The sequence below is a fragment of the Erpetoichthys calabaricus genome, chromosome 10, assembly GCF_900747795.2.
Source record: "Erpetoichthys calabaricus chromosome 10, fErpCal1.3, whole genome shotgun sequence".
NCBI lineage: Eukaryota > Metazoa > Chordata > Cladistia > Polypteriformes > Polypteridae > Erpetoichthys > Erpetoichthys calabaricus.
In genome coordinates, this window is record NC_041403.2 from 107,800,481 (window position 1) to 107,820,861 (window position 20,381).

The window sequence follows — 20,381 nt, forward strand, 5'->3', positions numbered from 1 at the left end:
TGTAATTTTGTTTTGTTTAAGGACTGTTTGCTTTATTTGCATGCTATGTTTTGTTCCACCCTATTGCCTTCAAGGGCAACAACAATTTGTCCAGAGGTTGTCAAGACTACCACCAACTAACCGTGGTGCGATGCAGTGCGTGACCTCAGTAGTCCTTCTGGCATTAAATGGTGGCACAAATAAGGAAGAGTGTGATATCAGTACAGCAAACTCTGTCTATTCTTCTTCTTCTTCACCGCAGCGGATCATCTTCTTCCATATTTTTCTGTCCTCAGCATCTTGCTCTGTTACACCCATCACCTGCATGTCCACTCTCACCACATCCATAAACCTTCTCTTAGGCCTTCCTCTTTTCCTCTTCCCTGGCAGCTCTATCTTTAACATCCTATACCCAATATACTCACCATCTCTCCGCTGCACATGTCCAAACCAATGCATGTCTATTATTAAACCTACTTAATCAAAATTATGGTTGTGGGAACTGAAGCCCTTTCTGCTAGAATTGCTTACAAGATGACAATCTAGCCCAGGGCACGCTCACATCATGCAATTTACAGTTCCCAAATAACCTAACACGAGTGTCTTTATGTGGTAATTCCTATGTGCTTGGAGAAAATAAACCCAAGACTCAAAAAGTGAATGTGTAAACACCAAGAAGGTAATGTCTGCACTGGCATTGAAACCTACAGTTCAGGACCTATGAGGCAGCAGTGCCACTTTTCCATAGTCGCCTTTCAATGGAAAAGTAGTTAACTGAGCGCTAACACAGAATGCCATATAATCAAATCAAAATATACACCTTTTTTCTGTAGTATGGTAGAAAAAAATCTACTGAAAAACAAAAATATAGAAAAAACGTGAGTAAGTACTCCATGCAATGGTGAAATAACTTTTAGGGAAATCCATTCTGTATGAAATTTATTTAGGTTTCTTGGCATGCCTTTAATGTCAATGAATGTAAGTGTCATGTTGTGTGAGAAGTAAAGCTGTAAGCCAGATAATGTCTCCACGACTCTATTTTTGTAACACTGGGAATGCATCTTTATTTGTCTTTGGGCTAAATGTGATACAGTGTTTGAAAATATCTCTTGCTCTCATCACTATTCAAAACAGTTATGAGATAAAGTGTAAACTAAAAAAAGGCAAAAACTACACAACAAAGCCTAAACAGTGCACACACACACTGGTAAGCTCTGAGGCAACTCTGTAAATATGAGCTTTTCTGGATACTGCTGCTCCTTTTTTGAGAAATACTAGACCCGTTTCTCTGACAGTAAAATCCATGCAACATTTTTTGGATGTATGACTGAAAAACCCAAATGGGGTTTAAGAAATGTGATATTGTGTCCTTGGGCACAGAAAGTAATCTCTTCCCCAATTCTAATGAGTAAATACTTCAAATTTAGCAACAGAGATTACATCTATTCCTTTATGTGACAGTTTTACTGAGAAGGTAAGGAAATATGTCTGGCACCTCCATATAAATCAGATACCTCATTGGTCAGTTATGGCTTCTAGATTGCGGTATTGAGCCAAGCTTAACTGTTGCCTGTGAGGCTAAAATAAGTAGATAAGTAGGCAAGAGTTTTACTGGGTCTGTAAGTACAGTATGTACTGTATGTCTGGTTCCTTCATATTAATCAGAAACCACACACGTTCTATGTGCATGCTTACTACTGTTTGGTATGCATTATTCACATTGCATCCTGCATATGTGTGTTTTCATGTTCAGCGAGATCTGTAACAGAGTAATGCATTATAAATGTGCATTCACCAAAGTGAACATCAGTGTAGAAAAATTAATTTGCATTAAATCAGCTCGGCTGCTGTCGGCAGTGAGCACAGCTCACAGTAGTCAGAAATTAGTCAGCAATACTCATAACACAATAAATTCTGGAAGAAGCAATAGTTTCTTCCCAATTACACATCCACTACTTCAGATCCACATCCCCTGCCTTGAGTAATTCTTTGGAATTAGCTGAAAGCTCAGCAATATTTGACTCTAGCATTAGAATGTTTTCTGCCTGGTAGAGGACTGACTAGTGTTATGAATAAAGTTACTGGGGGAAAATGAAATGAAGAATTGCTGATGATAAAAATGTATATTGTTTTCAATTGTTTATAAAAGAGAGAATTGTGTGGCGTTTCAAAAAGGACATCCAATTGATGTGTGTACGCGATCCTTCGCACATAATTCTTCACTTGCTTCATTTATTTTTTCATCAAAAGTTTTTTTACACTGAAAGCAATGGTGTTTTTGGCAAGAAAATTCTGCAGTATCGGAAATTTCCTATATGTGTGTAGGCATCTCTAACATAAACATTAACTTACTTAACTCTTTTAATGATAATACGAGGGACATTCAAAAAGTTTCTGCACTTTTTAAAACTCTATTTATTAAGAATTTCAAAAACAAATGACTTCACATTTCTACATAGTGACCTTCCCTTGCAATGTAATTTTCCCAGCATTGTACCAATATTTAATGCCCAATTACTACTCCTCCTGCCTTCAGTGTTTCCAACGCAAATATAAAAGTGCGGAAACTTTATAAAATGTCCCTCGTATTTAAAACGTGCAAAAAAAAAAAGTTAATGTGTTGCTGGTGCCTGGTCTGTCTCGACTGACGTCATCGTGATACCCTGTGGCATCATCATTTTATGACAAAATACAGCTGCACAGATTTAAATTCTATAAAAAATGAGAGCCTTGCGAACAACCACTGCTCAGGAAAATCTGTTGGCTATGAACTGCCTATACTGACACAGTAACACGGAAAATTTAGTACTGAACCACTCTGAAGTGAAAAATAGCAAACCACAAAAACACGAGAAGAGTAAGTAGATTACACTCACTGCATGGCTTGAATTGCACACTACATGTCCAGTTTTACCACTGCCATGAAGGCAGATGTTTGTTGGTTTTTCTACACACAAATATTATTTCTACACCGGTGTTCTGTGCTTCTTTGAAACAGGAGCATCATTAGAACAATTGTGACGAGAAAATGCAATTCAGCCAGACAAGCTCATCCATCCTATTTACTTATATTGTCCAAAATAACATCAAGTTGAGATACTACTGTCTTCTTTTCCATTAAGTAGAAGAAACACATGGTGGCTTTTTCAAATTTAACATGGTCCTTCTCAGTTGTGGGTGAAAACTAAGATTATCTGCATTCTTATTTTTTTCAAGTAACTGTGGCTAATTTCGAACAAGTGATACTAGGCTCTTCCTACCTATTCTCTGGTGTGTGCTGTATGATCTTGACTAGTAAAAGCTAGAAGTTGAAGTGTAAACACACAAAAGACAAAAACAGGCAGTATGCGCTTTAATATGGGTGACAATTTTCAGGCCACATCACTAAACTGGAAAATTTAGGTTGCACATGCACACACACACCCGAGGGTAAAGAGAACAAGGCAAGGTCACGTGGGCCAGGCTCTTAGCCGCACACAGACTTGCAGCACTCGGCACAAAGACAATTTCACACATTACAAGAAGCAATATTTTTCTGGATAAGTAATTACTTTGAGCATATGAAAGAAAATTGGGAAAAATGCTTAAGTTAAACTACTCAGGGGAGTTTATTAGTTATTTTCCACAACATCTGGTGGGACTGTTCCTTACTAGTCCTTAATGCAGAAACACCACTGTACTGAAGCATTTTGTTTCATTCATTGTGTGGGATTAATTAGCTATGGCTCACTCATCTCTCTGTATTCACTGTGAAATTTTTAAATTGCTGAGGAAGACAATGCAGTTCTCACAGGGAAGTATTTCTGTGAATGAGGCTTACAGTACATGGATAAGTTGAAGAGGTTCATGCTGCAACAAATGCAAGTGTTGAATAATAATATGCAGACTTAGGAATGAGAATTTAAAGAATAGCAAACAGACAAACACAGTCAAGGAATTTAAAGTCTCAATAATTCTACTTTTTCCTCTTTGACAGAACCATGGAGTTTCTGAAAAAAGAGTTTACTGACCTGTAGCTGAGGCTGGCATATGTGGAAGAAATACCTCAAAGAAATATTGTAAGCTTACTTGAGGGATGTGAGTCTAATGATCCAGATGGCCTTCTTCTGTAGAATTATGTGAGCTTAAAGTGATGTAAGCAGAACATGCTTAAAACTCGACATCTTCTGAGTTGATTCCGCAAACACGTATACTTTGGTATCCCCACTACACATAGATAAAAGAAGGGTGGTAGATGCTTTCTGATAGGGAACCAAAGAATATGACAAAGGAGCCAAGATTCTTCTGTTTCCTGATTTCAATGTTTTCACTGTTCAAAGAAAAAAACCATTTGATGCACAAGGCTAATCATGTGTGACTTTAAATCTTTTCTGATTTTCCCTGCTTGTTTGGAGTTGTTGTGTTGTGTTGTATTTCTCACTTGCCTGAAAAAGCGATGAAAGTAGAAGATGAATTTGCCACATTTGGAATCTTCAACTTTAAGTATTGATTTTTCTATATTGACTAAAATTTGAACTCTTTGGTTGACTGATTAAGGCACTTTGTTGTTGCTTATACTTTCTGTGGCATTACTGTAATTGGGCAGAATTATATATCTTACAGGGGCTCTCAGACATCTTTGCTTGGTTTTGGCAGCTGAACATATTATTTTGGTGTTATTGAATTAAGTTACTAATAAGTCCTCCCTATGCTTTTTTATGTTATAGGAATATCTGAATATGTCTTTATTTATTTGTTGCTTGTTGTTAGATTGATGAGGAGGGATTGGGAGATTAGCTTCATGGATGGAGTGACTTATGATGAAGAAATGCAAAATGTAGCCAAAGGCCCTTTGTTTCTGTATTTTTAAACTAAATCTTTCGAATGTTTTTGGGTTGTAAATCAACAGATATGAAACCATTTTTCTTTTCCCCCCTTTTTTCTCTTATGAATGCATTGTAAGTTGGCAGTCTTGGATTGGCTCTATTTTTACTTCATTTGATATGGTACCAAATTTTAATAGGGTTCCCCTTGTCTGATCATAAATGTGGTATCAGGATTCTGAAATTACTGATATGGTGGAAGCTCACTGGCCAAGCCTGTTTCTGCTACATTGAAAAAAGTTCATGTCATTTAAGTATAGCAGAGTGGATGATCTTCTTATGGTTATTTTACATTTCTTCTGCAGAATCAGTAATAATTTCCACCATTATTAATGGTTAGAATTAGTGCTAGGCAGGGTGAGCCAACATTATCACATCTTTTTTTTGCTTTGTCAGTTAAGACACTGCCCATAGCTCCACATAGTTTGTTATTTTTCCCCTCATAATTATTAATAATTGTAGTCTTCATACATTATACATTGTTTTTTGGCATTTTAAGTGTATAATTAAATATACCCATTAACTAATTTAAGTAGAGTTTTAAAACATTTGATTGGGGGGGGCACTTAGGTACAGCAATCAGCAGTGTGTTTGTCTGCGGAGAGAGTGTCAACCTTGTTGAGAGGTTTACTTACCCCGGCAGTTACATTCATGTCTCTGGTGACTCTTCCTATGAAGTCAGTAGATGGATTGGGAGAGCAGGTCATGAGGTCCCTGGAAAGGGGTGTGTAGCGCTCCCAATATCTTTGCAAAAGGACAAAGGTCTAAGTCTTCAGAGTCCTGGTGCTTCTTGTCTTGTTAAATGATTGCTAGACATGGATGCTATCCAGTGACCTGAAACGAAGACTGGACTCCTTCAGTACTGTGTCTTTTCTGAGAATCTTTGGGTACCGCTGGTTTGACTTTGTGTCTAATGAGAGGTTGCTCACGGAGTCCCAAATGAGGCACATTACCTGCATTGTGAGGTAGCGTCAGTTACGCCACTACGGCCATGTGGCACGATTCCCCAAGGGTGATCCGGCTCATAGGATCCTCATTGTTGAGGACCTGAGTGGCTGGACCAGGCCAAGGGGATGCCCATGTAACACAGACAGAGGGTCATTTCCGGAGGGTGGGACTGGACCGCGTGTCTGTCTGGGGGGTTGCCAACCAGAATCCCAAGCTGTTTTGTTGTGTGGTGGGTGTGGCAATGCGCTGTACCAGTGCATGCTTCCCATCCTGACCTGACCTGACCTGGGGCACCCAGCGCCCTGCATTACAAACCGTCACTGGGCTTAGTTGTAAGCATAGTCAGAATGGAAATGCAAATGGTTGTTCACCAATAAAATTTAATTCAGTAACTATAGCCAAAAGACTAAGATGTAAACCAAGTCAAAACAAAGAGTGAGAGTCATACCAGAATATGGAAAACTAAACTTTCCATGAGCACTAGTTCACTAGTTCAATCTGCAACTTGGACAAAGTAGCTCATGCTGTTACATTACAATTTTTCAACTCATATCAGAAGGGCAGACCCTAGAATCCAGACAAGATCCTGTAACAACTGTGTTAAAACTTGTGAAAATGTGGTGTAGTTAAAATATAAAGAAACAAAATATAAAAAAATTCTGAAGCAAAGAAAAAAATTCAAAGTCGTTGATGAAAGTGAATCTCCAAAATTAACCTTTAAAAATATACAATTCTTATCAAGTCAAACAAAAAAAAATAATAAAAAAAATTAATCTGACAAAATGGGTTTCCCAGTTCTCAAGAGGTCTAAGTTAACATGTCTGAAGTCTTTTCAGTCTCTTTTATTTGTGGTTAAAATGTATATAGCTACTTATTTTAATTCCATCTGTTCAGTGGTCCTCCTTGCTGTAGTTTTATGATACGTGTCTGAGGTAAAATCATTGGTGTCCAAATATTTCCTGAGCTAGAATAAAACCAAACCTCAAGCACATGGTTTCTTTCATCCCAGGGATTAAGCTTGCTCCCACTACCACTGGGCACTTGTGATTCTCTGTTAGACGGCAGTTTGGTTCCTCTGCCCATATACAGTATCACACTTTTAATTAGAGTGATCTCTAATAGTCCCAAAGAATCTGGCAGAACTTCTGTTTAGTAAAATTACATTGAAATTAGTTCAGCTTTAGTTTGTTCTAATGGCATCATTCTGAGGTATTGTGGAAAAATAATTTGGTGTAATGCAGAAACAATGGTGTGGCACTGATGATTGGGATGTCTGTGTTCATTTCCCCATTGGTCGCAGTTTGGAATTGCCACCTTAGGTGATATCTACAATAAGCATGCCCTCAAAAAAGTTTTAAACAGCATGTATGTTACTCTTACTTCCTCTTTTTTGTTTTCTTTATAATATTGTTCTTTACCAAAATCATATGGCCTATCACTTACAGCACTACTACACAGTACTCTTGTGATGGTGTGGGTTCGCTCCATGCTCCCATCGTCCTTCCAGGAGCCGTGAACCCGACACCGTCGGTAATGTCACTGATGAGCTTGGCAGTGAGGCATAACAATGAAACAAGGGGATGGTGCAAAAGTGCCAAGTGCTTTAATTTTAAAACCAACAAAACAACAATCAAAAACAAAGCGTCCAAATAAAGTGCAGTGTCTTACCAAAAATCTTCTGTTTTAATGGATTATTTATTTATTGAAGCGAAACAGTGGAGGTTAAAATCCTTTAGAAAAAAAACAATCCCTTTAAAAACAATGAGGTTAAAACAATGGCTGGAAGCTGTCCTTTGTACCACAAAGCCCGGTGTGTTTATTTTTTACCTGGCGGCTCCCCTGCTTTTCCCATCGGGCTTCGCAACAGGGGAGTCACCCTACCTGCAGCTGACCTTCTCTCTATTCGACTGGTCTGGAGGCTTCCCGATCCCTGGCTTCGGTTCCACTCTCTCCAGACAGAGACTTGGCTTCTCCCAACGGCCAGGACGCTCACGTTGGGGAATCCACCTTCCAAGCCTTCCGACTCCCGCTGTCTTCCACGGCGAGCCATCCTTCTTCTGGTCACTCCTGCTCCTCACAATGCTCAGTGGGAGCGACCACTGCCAATTGCCCTAGGTGTCGGCCAAACACCCCGCTAGGGCTCACTGTCCAGCTGCTTGCGAGCGCTCGCTCTCTCTCTTACTCATTCACTCACTGGCTTTCTCCTCGTTACTTCCTGCCGCCTTCTTCTCCTTTAACCTCCGTCTCTCTCTTTTCTTTTTTTACTCCTGCTAGCCGCCTCGCGCTTCTATTTATTACGGGGACGTGGATCAGCTGTGGCAATCAGCAGCCCCCCGGGAACAATTGCGGATGCGGACGACTCCTCACCTGTGCACTTAAGTGAGAATCGCCTGCATCACGAATTCCCCAGGAACCGCTCCCGCCACACTACCACGCCCCCTTTCTAAGCCGCGAGTATGGCGATCATTTATTTAAAAAGTGGCCTTTGACATGAGCTGTGAACCCGCTATACCACAAATCTTCATTATTAATTATTATTAATTCTTTACAACTTTATCTCCTATTTGCCAGACAGTTTTGACCCTGTAGTTGCTTCAGTGTACTTCTGTTTGTCACCCCCTCTGTACGTGAAAAGTCCTGGCTAGAGATCTGCATCACTCTGCCTTTCGTGACTACTGCACAACAGAAACCCAGCCTATAAGTTGACTTACTTTCCATTCACTCGTGAATTATACTTTGGCTTCTCGCCATACATATGCCATGGGAACTTAATCTGAACCCTTCTCCTTTGCTTGTAAATGTAATATTCCAGGAATCTCTTTACGCATACGTCCTGTTTATTCCTTTTGGACATCTCTCCTTGTTGTCTCACCACATATCTTTATTTCATTAGAGACAGCTTCTTTTTGTTTATCCTCAGATGAAAAGAAAGGTTTGATATGAGGAGCAGCTAAATTCATGTAAGTTTCCAGATTGAAGTCCCCTGGATAGTTTGATCCACAGTTCTGGCTGACATTTTTGAATCTCTTCTTTTTGGAACTGTTGCCAGCATGCGTTAAGAAAGCATCTGAAAAGTTCAGTTATCTGGGAGAAAGTAGCTGGGGTGATTAGGGCATTGCTAGATAATGGCCTATGACATATTCTTGGTGGGTCTGAAGAGTGCTGAGAGGGTCTTAACTTGGGGTGCAACTTTTTGTGTTTGTGTTCTTGCTCTAAATATATAGTGTTTGGGGTGTGGTTTCTATATTTACATGTCAAATTAATCTTTAGTTTAATGCTTTAATGTCTTTACAATTTCAAAATTACCACAGAAACAATCGTTTACAAATAAAAAATATCCCACCTAAAAGCATGAATATGATTTTTGCATTGTAATTCAAAATTACTTTGTCAACATAGCTTGCTAAGTTTTTAATAATTTATTAATCAATTACTTAGCACCTGCAACAAGTGGCCTAGCTTGGCACCTAATAACAGAGGTGCCCACGCAGCATACTGGACCTTAACTAATATCAATGGTTCATCTTCTGCTGGTTGGTCTCTACCTCAGTTTCAGTACAGCTGGAATAGCATCTAGCCCAGTGCACCAGTATAAGTGGATTTTTACAACATGCCTTCTGGTAAGTACAGTGGTGTAGTGGTAGTGAGACAGATTCAAGAGACTGGGCTCATGTCTTGACCCAGTCACTGTTCTTGTGTGGTTTGCACATTCTGCTTGTGTTTGCACACCTTTTTTGTTTCTAGTACCTCCCTAAAGATGTGCTGGCTATGCTAACCAGTTGTATAACTGTATGTGTGCAAGTGTCCTCTGTGATGGATCATGGTCCTGTTAAGTGTTCCTAACTTGCGCCATGTGTTCTCCTGTGTTTCAATCATAATGATTCTGATCATGGTTTTAAAAGGCTTAGGATATATGAATGTATGTCTGTCACTAAAAATATATGGATGTATGCCCATCCCCTTCTTTGTAAAGCAGCTACATTTATCACAATTTCCTACTATAATATAAATCATTCATTGCATGTACTGTATACTGTTTGAAAATAATTCTTAAGACATCATATATTAAACTTTTTTTATAATAAAATATACATCTACTCTACCCTAACACAAACATATAGCTATTTTTGTTTTGGAGACTCCTGTTTAGGCTGGCCAGTTGCTTTGACCAGATTTGCTGACTTTTTAGTACTTTGCTTCAAAGTCATTTTCTGCAATGAAGAAAATGAGCTCAGGGACTGAAAAGCAAAGAAGCTACACAATACATATACTGTAATATAGACAGAATCAGGTGTTCATCCATAACAATCATGGTTGTAGGAGCCATAACTGAAGCAGACATCAAGGGCCAAAGGCAAGATCAAATAAAGTATTGTACTCAATTATCCTTTAGGCAGGGGTAGGGTCAGGAAGAGGCAGGAGTCAGTCAGATAACACACGCAGGCAGGCCTGAAGCCTGAAAATGTATCCAGAATGCTAAGTGCAGTAGAGGCAGTCCAAGCATGGAAATGATAGTGAAAAAAATAAAAACAAATGCCTAATGTTAGGACAATAATGTCTATCTATCTATCTATCTATCTATCTATCTATCTATCTATCTATCTATCTATCTATCTATCTATCTATCTATCTATCTATCTATCTATCTATCTATCTATCTATCTATCTATCTATTGTGGTGAGCGGCTGGGGGCGGTACCTAGCCGGGATGCCCAGAAGGACCGAAGGAGGGATTACGCCTCCTCCGGACCATGAAAGGGCGACTGCCCTGGTGGCTTTGGGGACCACGGGAAAGGAGCATGGAAGCTCAACCCTATAGGGGCCCATGGTCACCGCCAGGGGACGCCCAGATACCTGAAGAGCCCTGGCCCTCAGCACTTATGCCACACCCGGAAGTACTGGGGGGACGAAGACCAGGGACACCCGCAGTGATTCCGGGTGCATAGCCGGCACTTCCACCACACCAGGGAGTGCTGGCAGAAACTCGTTGGGAGGCACCTGGAGCACGTCCAGGTGAGGATAAAGGGGGCCGCCTCCCTCCATTCTATGGCTGGAGTTGGGTGGAAGAGGATGGAGCTCGGAGGAAAGGAGTGGAGGCAGTCAAGAAGACTAGAGGCATTAAGAAAAGGCCTGGACTGAAGGGTGATTGGTGCTGGGGCACTGAGTTGTGTGTGTGGTATTCTTGTAAATAATTATGAATAAACGTGTGCTGGTGAGTAAACCTACTGTGTCCGCCTGTCTGTGTCCGGGCCAGCTTCCACACTATCTATCTATCTATCTATCTATCTATCTATCTATCTATCTATCTATCTATCTATCTATCTATCTATCTATCTATCTATCTATCTATCTATCTATCTATCTATCTATCTATCTATCTATCTATCTATCTATCTATCTATCCTTAAAATCACATTGGATTTCTGATGCTTTTGATACAACTCTGTCTTTACCAAGTAGTAACAATTTAGATGTTGTCAGTTCATATATTTTAAATAATATGAATAAATGAAATGCTTTTAAGAAGAGACATAACATCTTAACAAAATAAATGGATCAATCTGATGAAGATTTGCAGTAACAAAAATCACAGGTCCACTAATCAAGAGGTGTTCCATTTAAAGTCTTCTCTGTGCCACTGGGTTGTTTTCAAGGGAGCCCAGGCTTGTTTTAAAAGGGTATCTTCTTCTGTGAAGAATTTCCTATTAATTTAGACATGCAGTTTGGATAGTGGTAGCAGAATTTGACTTTTGCCTCATTCACTAGCACATTAAAGGGAAAATATTGTTTAATATCATTAGCATAAACAAATCAGGGCATTATGCTCTCATTAACTAAAATGCAGCTCATTATTACACCAGCTAAATAAACCGCTTGATTACGTTCCAATATTTTCCTTTGAAGCCATAAAGGAAAGTCTATTTTTAATTGAACTCATTTGCATTTACAAATTAAGTCTAATTAATACAACTCATTTACAATGTTTCCTTTATGACAAGAAGAGTACAACCAAATGCTATAACTTTAGGAACCAGTGACATTAAGGAGACTTCTGGGGTTTGTGTTTGGTTTTCCATTTATTTATATACTGTACTAGTATTTTATTTCTTGCGTCCTTTTTTTGTGTTCAGAGTGCTACAAATATAAACGTTGGGCCATTTCTAGTTTGAGGATTTTTCAGATGCTGTTACTACATGGTATAAGCACAATGTTAAGGTTGGTTTGATTCTAAGATGATGATCATGTCCATTTATTTTAATTTTGGCATTTTGTATATTTTTTAATAATTTGTTGTTGTTTTTTTTCAGAAAAGACTGGCCATATGGAGACACCCTATTCAAAAAGGTTTGTGTCAATCAGTCTTTACTCTAAATAGTGTTTTTACTATTCTAAAGTTCTTTATATTGTAGCAAATGAAGATACATTGGAACATAGGTGTGTTCACAGAGTGGCTAAGGTCCAGTGATGCTATTAAAAGATGCATAAATAGGCACCCCACTTTTCATCTTTAAATAAGTCAAAAATATTGGTTTACATTTTTCACACATTTTCATGGTAAATATTTTCTTGTCTCTTTACACTTGGGTATCCGGTTTCCCTGAACTGTACCCCAGACTTCAAATGTGATGCACAGGGGCTTTATTAGTGAAACAGTTAGATATGCACAGAATGTATTTTATGCAAATGAATGCCTGTGTTAATTACAACCTTGCAAAATGAATTACAAGAATATCCATCTTCAAATGCACTTGTTCAGCTCAGCCTGTGCCCACTGAAACAGCCTTGCGTGCAAGGTGTGAACTAAACCCTGGATAAGGTGCCATTCTGTCACAGTGCACATTCATACTAACTCATGCTGGATCTTTGTAAAGCAACTGATTAACCAAACTTGCAGGTCTTCAGGGTTTGGGAGGAAACCCAGAGTATCGAGAGGCAACTCCACATTGGTATGCAGCCAAATATTAAATGTGGATAATGTAAATGTAGCATTTCTGAAAACATCTCTTCACAGGCTTTATTCTGCACAAAATACTGAGTTAACACAGTGCAAGTCCCCTGCTTTGTTGGAGATACCGTTAAGAAGTAAGGTTGAATACAAGCTAACTGGGCGCAGACCACATGTGGTCTACAGATTGACTTGGTCTGCTGCACACTGTGGATAATATCATCACAATTCTTCTTATATTTTTATTTCTTGCCGAGCTTCACCACATGTAGTGTACCTGTAAATTACTAGTGAAGCTCACTATACCTGTCTGATGAAAAAAATAGTTTCAGAAAAGGGATAGATGGTTGGCAAATTATACTGCAGAAGCAGGTTCAGAACAGAACTAAAACACTTCACCATTTCTATAGCCAAGCCTACCTTTTCATGTTTTTCATTCAAGATACTTTCCATATCCATTTTCAGACCTACTCAATCACTTCAATTCAGAGCTGCCCAGGCCCAGATTCTATCAATTCAATTCAATTAATCTATCCACCCACTTGTTTTCTAGCACACATAATCTAAATATTATTTGATGGAGCAATTAAAGCCTATCCTGACAGCATCAAGTACAAGGTGCAAACCAACCTTGGAGAGGGTGACATTGTCAAACTCTCTCTTAATCCATGTCTTGGTTGAAGGGGTACAAGGCAGTAACCAACCCTGAACCAGGCACCAGTAGAGTTCAAGTGAATAATAAGTATTCATACAAAGCATGTTTCTGCTTACTGGCCCAGTACAAACAGAATAACAAGGGCAGGATGCACCTCTGGAAGAGATGCCAGTTAGTCTCATGAACATTTATTGGCATTTGTTTGTGTTTAGTCTTTAATAAATGTTTGTTTACAAATGTTTGTTTCTACTATTGTATATTATACATAAATGTACACTATACAGGGAGATTCACTCGAAAGAGGCCCTGAATATTCTGTTGTAAGTCCATTAGGATGAAGCAATCTGAACTAAAAAAATATGCTATATACCTTGACGTATGTGTAATCGATTGCATTACATGTGATGATGGAAGTGGTTTCTGTTTTCTGCCAGACACATTTCGACGTGGCACTCCATATTCCTGAAAATAAAAAAAGCGTGTCTGGGGGAATAGCAGCAATTTCATGTTGGATGTTTTCCTTCAAACCGTCCACAGTGCAAGGCTTGTTCAGATAGACTTTTCCTTTGTGCATACCCCAAAGAAAGAAGTCTGCTGGTGTCAGATCTAGTGACCATGGTGACCAAAGCCCCTTTGAAATTACCCTGTTGCCGAAGAAGGACTCAATTTCTGCATGCTCCTTGCCGATGTGTGACACGTTGCTCCACTTGCTGGAAGTAACCTTCCATAACTCACGATCATCCAGTTGATTCTGATATCGGTTAAACGAATTGGTGACCCAATAGGTTTGCACCATGAAGATGTGCTGCTCAATACTCTACACCACCATCCTGATGAGAAGTCGAGTGACTGAGTAAAGGTTTACAGGCGGTATGCACCCAGAAGTTGCAAATGGAGGTAAATGTCATGATGGCTGTCCGGGGCCTACCTCATCGCTCCGACGCAGGGGCATCGAAGCTCCATATACTGAAGAGCACACTGCACTTTGTTTTGTTCAGATTGCTTTGTCCTAGCAAGAGCTATTACAGAATATTCAGGCTCTCTTTTGAGTGAATCTCCTTGTATAAACCCTGTAACGTGGGGTTAGAATAAGGTTAGTTATCCACTTAAATGTAATGAAAGGCAACAAAAGGAGTTTGGTGTCACGAATGGTATCCAGCCATTGTCACACATGTGTGCATGGGAGGCAGCTAAAGAGCTCAAAAGAAGGAAATTCCCGGTTGGACCAGGGGGTGGCAGAGTGCACTGACCCTTTCTCTTTTGTCCCCACAGACCAAATGCAGGAAATTCCGCCTGGGCCCTTTAATGTCACTTCCGGCTCCACCCTTGAAGATGTCACTTCCTCCTTATGCCTTTAAAACCCACTAAACGTCAGTTGTTTTGGACTCTTGTCTGTAAAGACCACTATTTTGCAACAAATTTTTTCCATTTTGCAGCCATTTCCAAGGCCCCAAGCCTCTTTTTGTGTCAAGGTTTGGTTATTTATCACACCACATACATTTTTGCTCCGATAGCACTATTTGAGGGAGCAGCTGCCAAACCTGGAGAAGTCCAGAAAATGCAAGCAGACAGAGTACAGTATGTATACATATATGATAGATATACCTATAAGTATCCTTTTCAAGTCATTTCAGGCCTCATCGATCTACATAAGCGTTAAAATGTTTTTGATTTTGAAAATGTCAGTGGACTAAAAATTAAGCAATAGAGGCCTGAAAGATAAAAATGTTGCACTGTGTTTTGAATTGAAGGATTCATTTCTACTCGTTTTAATCCTGAAACATTCAGATATGTATTATCATCTATAATAAGAGATGCTTAGCTGTGACTTCAATTATCTCATTTCCTTAGAAAGAGGGAAGAACAAAATCACACATGAAAACCTCGAGAGACAAAACACATCATAGGCAGTGTACTGTGGTGAGACTGTCGACATGACAAAGCCAGACATTCACACAACAGATTGCTAACTGTACAGTCAGGGGCCATTCAGCTTCTCCTTGTAAGCCATAAACCTTGGAAAATTACACACCTTATATAAATCAATAAAGTTGTGATTAAAAAAGAGAATTCACATCATCTTATAGTTGTAGTCTTCTGACATTTTTGCTTGTTCTGCTTATTTTCCCAGGCAGATTTCTTTTTTTTTTTTCAATTACTTCATAATAAGGCAAACAACTCAGTTTTATTACAAAATACACTGCATTAATCAGAGACATGGCTGCTGGAAGTCTCTCCTGCACTTTTTTGCTTAGAATAAGAGAAGATGGTGGTGTTATGGGGGATGTGAGGAGGGGGTGTGTGACATGCATTAAGATAACACCATGCAGTAGGCTAATAGTACCTGTCTGCTGTGATCAAACAGGGAACTCCTAGTCTTTATTCATAGAAAGAAATGGTGAAATGCATTTCCAATTAATATCACAAGTGCTTCCACATTTGCTGCCATGCATCAGCACAGACCTACAAATTTAGTGACCCATATTGACGCCACACCTTCACTGAGTAATTATTCCTTTGGGTTACCATTGTGAAACACTTCCCAATTACATGCTTATGAATTGTGTTATATACGGGTAGTATAGTATATAATTATTTTAAAGGATTTCGACTAGCAGTTACAGACATGCTGCTGAAATACAATGTTTTTATTTAAGCTAAAGAAAATCACAAGATTACCTTTGAGCCATTAGCAGCTATTTGATTTGATCGTTTACATTTAATACAGTATTTCATTGTATTTTTTATATAATTAAAAAGTCTGGTCTGTATTTATACAGCATAACATTGTCTAATAATAAAGTACCCTACTTAATTCCCATTTTAATTACTTCACAGTTCAGGTCTTTGATTTATTAATTTCCAAACCATTGTACTGAGCGGCTAATTTGCCTTTCGTGGAATTAAAATTAATAAAGAGAAGGATACAAGAGAAAATTACATATTTCATATTTTACAGAAAGGCCACTAGTAAGACAACCTTTAGAATTTGCTTTGTCTTTACCTTTGGTCCTTTAAATTTTTCCACCCTTTATATCAAAAGTGTTGAACTGCATGAGTCACTTGGCTGCTCAGTAGAGGATTGTGGTCTGCATTTTTGCCTGTTTTTAGCTGCTATTGCTACTGATAACCAATTTTTCAATTGAGTCTCTGGAATTGCAGGGCTCATAGAAGGCAAAGCCCATGGGAATACTCACAGTCAACTGAAGGGAAAAAAGGGAAGAAATGACAAATGTAGGCTATGTCAGGACAATGGTATACGGCTGCAGTGGGGGAGGCTGAGACTTGAGGTGTGTGGGGGTTTCTTGGGCATTAGAATACAATCGTTCTTTGCTCTAATATGTACTCTTTCTGTTTGTTGTCTGATGCATAAAATCTTTGTAGCTACTTTGTTCAGACCTATGAAGTTCATTTTAAAATCAGTGGAAAAAAAATCTGTCTGGGAATGTAAGGTGTCGATGGAAAGGAAGAAAAAAAAAAGAAAGAAAAAGAACCCTTTGGAAGGTCTGCTGGGAGCACAATGACCGCAAGGTAATCAGCAGATGCGCTTCTTCTCATTATGCTGTTAATTAATTCCCAACTCATTACATTTCCAGTGGCTAATTTGTACTAGCCGCTTGATTTGATTAAACTTGTCTCTATGCTAATGAACGTGTTTCTCTTCATTTTACAGTTAGGTTGAAGCGTGCTTTATTTACAGTTTTTCTGGGTTTTGTTTTCCTGGTGATTGGGAATAAAAAAGCAGCATGACTGTTGATTTAAGTGAGTAAGAAAGATTAATGAAAGACCTTCTAAAGCCTATGCTACACTAGTATAGTAGAGGTGCCTTCTCAGATTCCAAAAAAAATATATATAAGATCCTATGCATATGAAAAAATTGTATACACAAATAATTATTTGAATTGAAGTGCCTGGAAGTGTTTTAATGTTAAAGGAAAGGAAAATTATTATTAAAATGCAATGACCAATCATTGATGCATGAAAGTGTTTGTTTAGAAACTAATGTACTGCACTGTATGTATATATATATATATATTTTTGTATGTATGTATGTATATATAGATATATATATATATACATATATACAGTACACAATATGAAGGTAACTGCTGACGCATACAATAACATAGTCTAGATTCAATAGTTTTACATTTAGATGTGTTGTTTTTTGTGATAAAGTTATGATTATGCAGCCAGTTGCTCTAATTTGTAGCTAGTACATTTATATAAAAAAATTGTCTATTGTAAAATATTTAACATTATCATGCAAGCACCATAGTTTAAAAATATAATTACTGTTGTGCTGTTTGGAAATATCTTTAAAATGCTCCAATATATCATTATTTTTTGACCTGATGAGTGTATATAGTGCATTTTAATGTATTACTGTTTTTGTTAAGACGGTTGTTAAAAATGCACATTAGAAATGAGTGTACACCAAAAATAAATAGGAAGAGTAATATTGTGACAAGTCCAGTTATTAAACAACTCAGTTGCGCTCATCTAAAGTAGACAATATTCTTTTTTTTTTCCTCTGCTAGTTAAAATTGTAAAATGTACTAACTACATGAAATGGACTTGTCAGGTCTACCGAGCCCACATCATAATATTTTAGTCAGTGTGTTCAGGCTGATTAATGATGTACTGTAATACTCACGGCTCAGGTCTCTGCCCCATGAAACAAGGTGAATGTTTTGGACAGTGGGAGGGGTTGTAGGAGTCGGCTCTCGATTTCATGTTGCTTATTTTGAAAACTGCAAAGCCAGAGGACAGTCTTCTCAAGAAGGCACTAATTACCTGAATTTATGATTTTTGCACAAAATATCATATTCATCAAAGCTAAAGACAATTAAGAAGATTCTCAATTCCAGCATTTATCACATTTCCCTCCTACTGTGTATACACATGTTGTGTATTGTTACAGTACAGTACAGAGTGTGTCTTGATATTAGTTTAACAATGAGCAGAAATTCCATCTACTTATACTGATGACAGGATGTTTTGCACCTCTAAATCTAACTTTTAACTCAATACCATTGTATGTAACGCACAAATGCTGTACTGTATGCAATTATTTTGCTTTAATGAAAATACATGTTAAATTATTTTAAAAGCACAAGTTTCTTTTTAGGCAGTCATTTGATTGCTTGTGGATGTTGAGGCAGACATAATCTTAAGTACTGTAAAACTGTATTCCACCACAGTAGAGAAATTTGATAGAGACTTTGTTAATAATTAGTCAAAGGTGAAGATGAAACATAGACAGGCCTTCATTCAATGGAAACAATGAATGCATTACATAATAAAGATATAAAAATGTATAATTATATCTGGCAAATAAAATTCTCTTTATGGAATGCTGAATGTAGAAATAAAGTGAAAAATAATAAGAACTGTTACTGCTGTTTCAATTAAATTTATGTCCATTAAATTTACATGTGTTTATCTTTTGTTTTGAAATTAATCATGAATAGTTTGACAGCCATCCTTTCCACATAAAACATTTAAATATTTTTTATGTTACTTTCCATTCAAGAGGCAGTGCCCTGTTAATGTACAGACATGCACTGAACAAAAGTCCCTTTTCTTGTGCCCTTCACTATGGGAAAATGTTATTTTTACATGCATATGTACAGTTTCTAACCTTGGTCTTTTGAAAGATTCATTTTTAATTATTTGATCAAAATGGCAATTGATATTTTAACCTTGTGTAGATTAAGAAGAAATGTATAAAGTAATATTAAAAAATATAGAGAAAAAATAAAACTAAAGGCAGACCTTTTCCCTCCTTGTCAGGCTTATTCGCATGTAAATGTCTGCCATAGAAAAATGGCCAGAGCTAACAAAAACAGTGAGATTTTGAAGTGCCATGCATAATACAATGTTTTGTGTTTTTGGTAAACTGAATGTGTCTATGTGTACATATATAATAAACATAACCTTAATGTAAATTTAGGACTTGGGAGAGGCTTCTTGGTATGCATTTATTTGATCATTGTTTTTATTAATTGATAAATGCAGGTTACTCATAAGCGTATAGTTCACCATATACTGTACATAAATTGACACTTGTAGTATAACAATGAAAATATATAAATGGCTACCTAAACGCACATAAACACTCACGTCATGCATACACATCCACACACATTATACACTCACAAACCCACTCACTCCATTTCAGGGTCCAGGGGTCATCTGGCCCAAGACAGGAAACAGTCCTGGGTCAATAAGTCTGATTCAGTATACATTGTGTATACACGTACACAACCATCCACATATACTGTATATCCATATATATACAGTATATATATATATATATATATATATATATATATATATATATATATATATAATATATATAATATATGATTCAACTAAAAATCAACATATTTTTGTCTGAACCCAGAAGTGACATTATGCTGTGTTTGTGCAATGTTTTATTTGTTATTAACTATTTAACTCTCTTTAACTATTTTTTACATTGTTTATTGCCTTATACAATGTGTCTTAGAGAAATTTGTATCAAGCCAACAATTGCCATAAGCCTCAACCTTTTTATCATAATTTTTGTTTTTGCATTTCTTTGTTTCATTAAAAATACACCTAACTGAATATATAAATACGTCTGAAGATGCAAGAGAGTGATAGAGAGGTGACATTAACAAGCACAAGACAATAAAAACTCCAAGTGAGATTTTTTTAGTAGCATTAGTGATAAGGAGCACACCAAAGTTTCCAAGTTACATAATTTATAATTTGATTATTAAGAATATTTTTTTCCGTCCACTGTAAAATGGAAAGAGTGTGAGTGGTTTTGAAAATGACTACACCTTTAATTGCTGAAATTGCCAAATGAAAAGCCTCATCCTTCCAGTGATTCTTTAATGACTTTCTCTTTAAGATGCTGTATGTAAAGGTCTCAAAGACTGCACCTACAGTATGGGATTCTGACGATAGGCGAAACTGAGCCTCAAATTTGGGTCTTTTT

General features: G+C 37.7%; 1 long non-coding RNA gene across 1 annotated transcript in view; it reads left to right on the forward strand.

Annotated features, from left to right (window-relative positions):
* Window positions 1–16,467: 16,467 nt before the first annotated feature.
* Window positions 16,468–20,381, forward strand: part of LOC127529400 (uncharacterized) — a 28,696-nt gene continuing 24,782 nt past the window's right edge. Inside the window, exon 1 of the long non-coding RNA XR_007936079.1 lies at window positions 16,468–16,921. This is a non-coding gene — a long non-coding RNA (uncharacterized LOC127529400). The remainder of the gene's footprint in view (window positions 16,922–20,381) is intronic.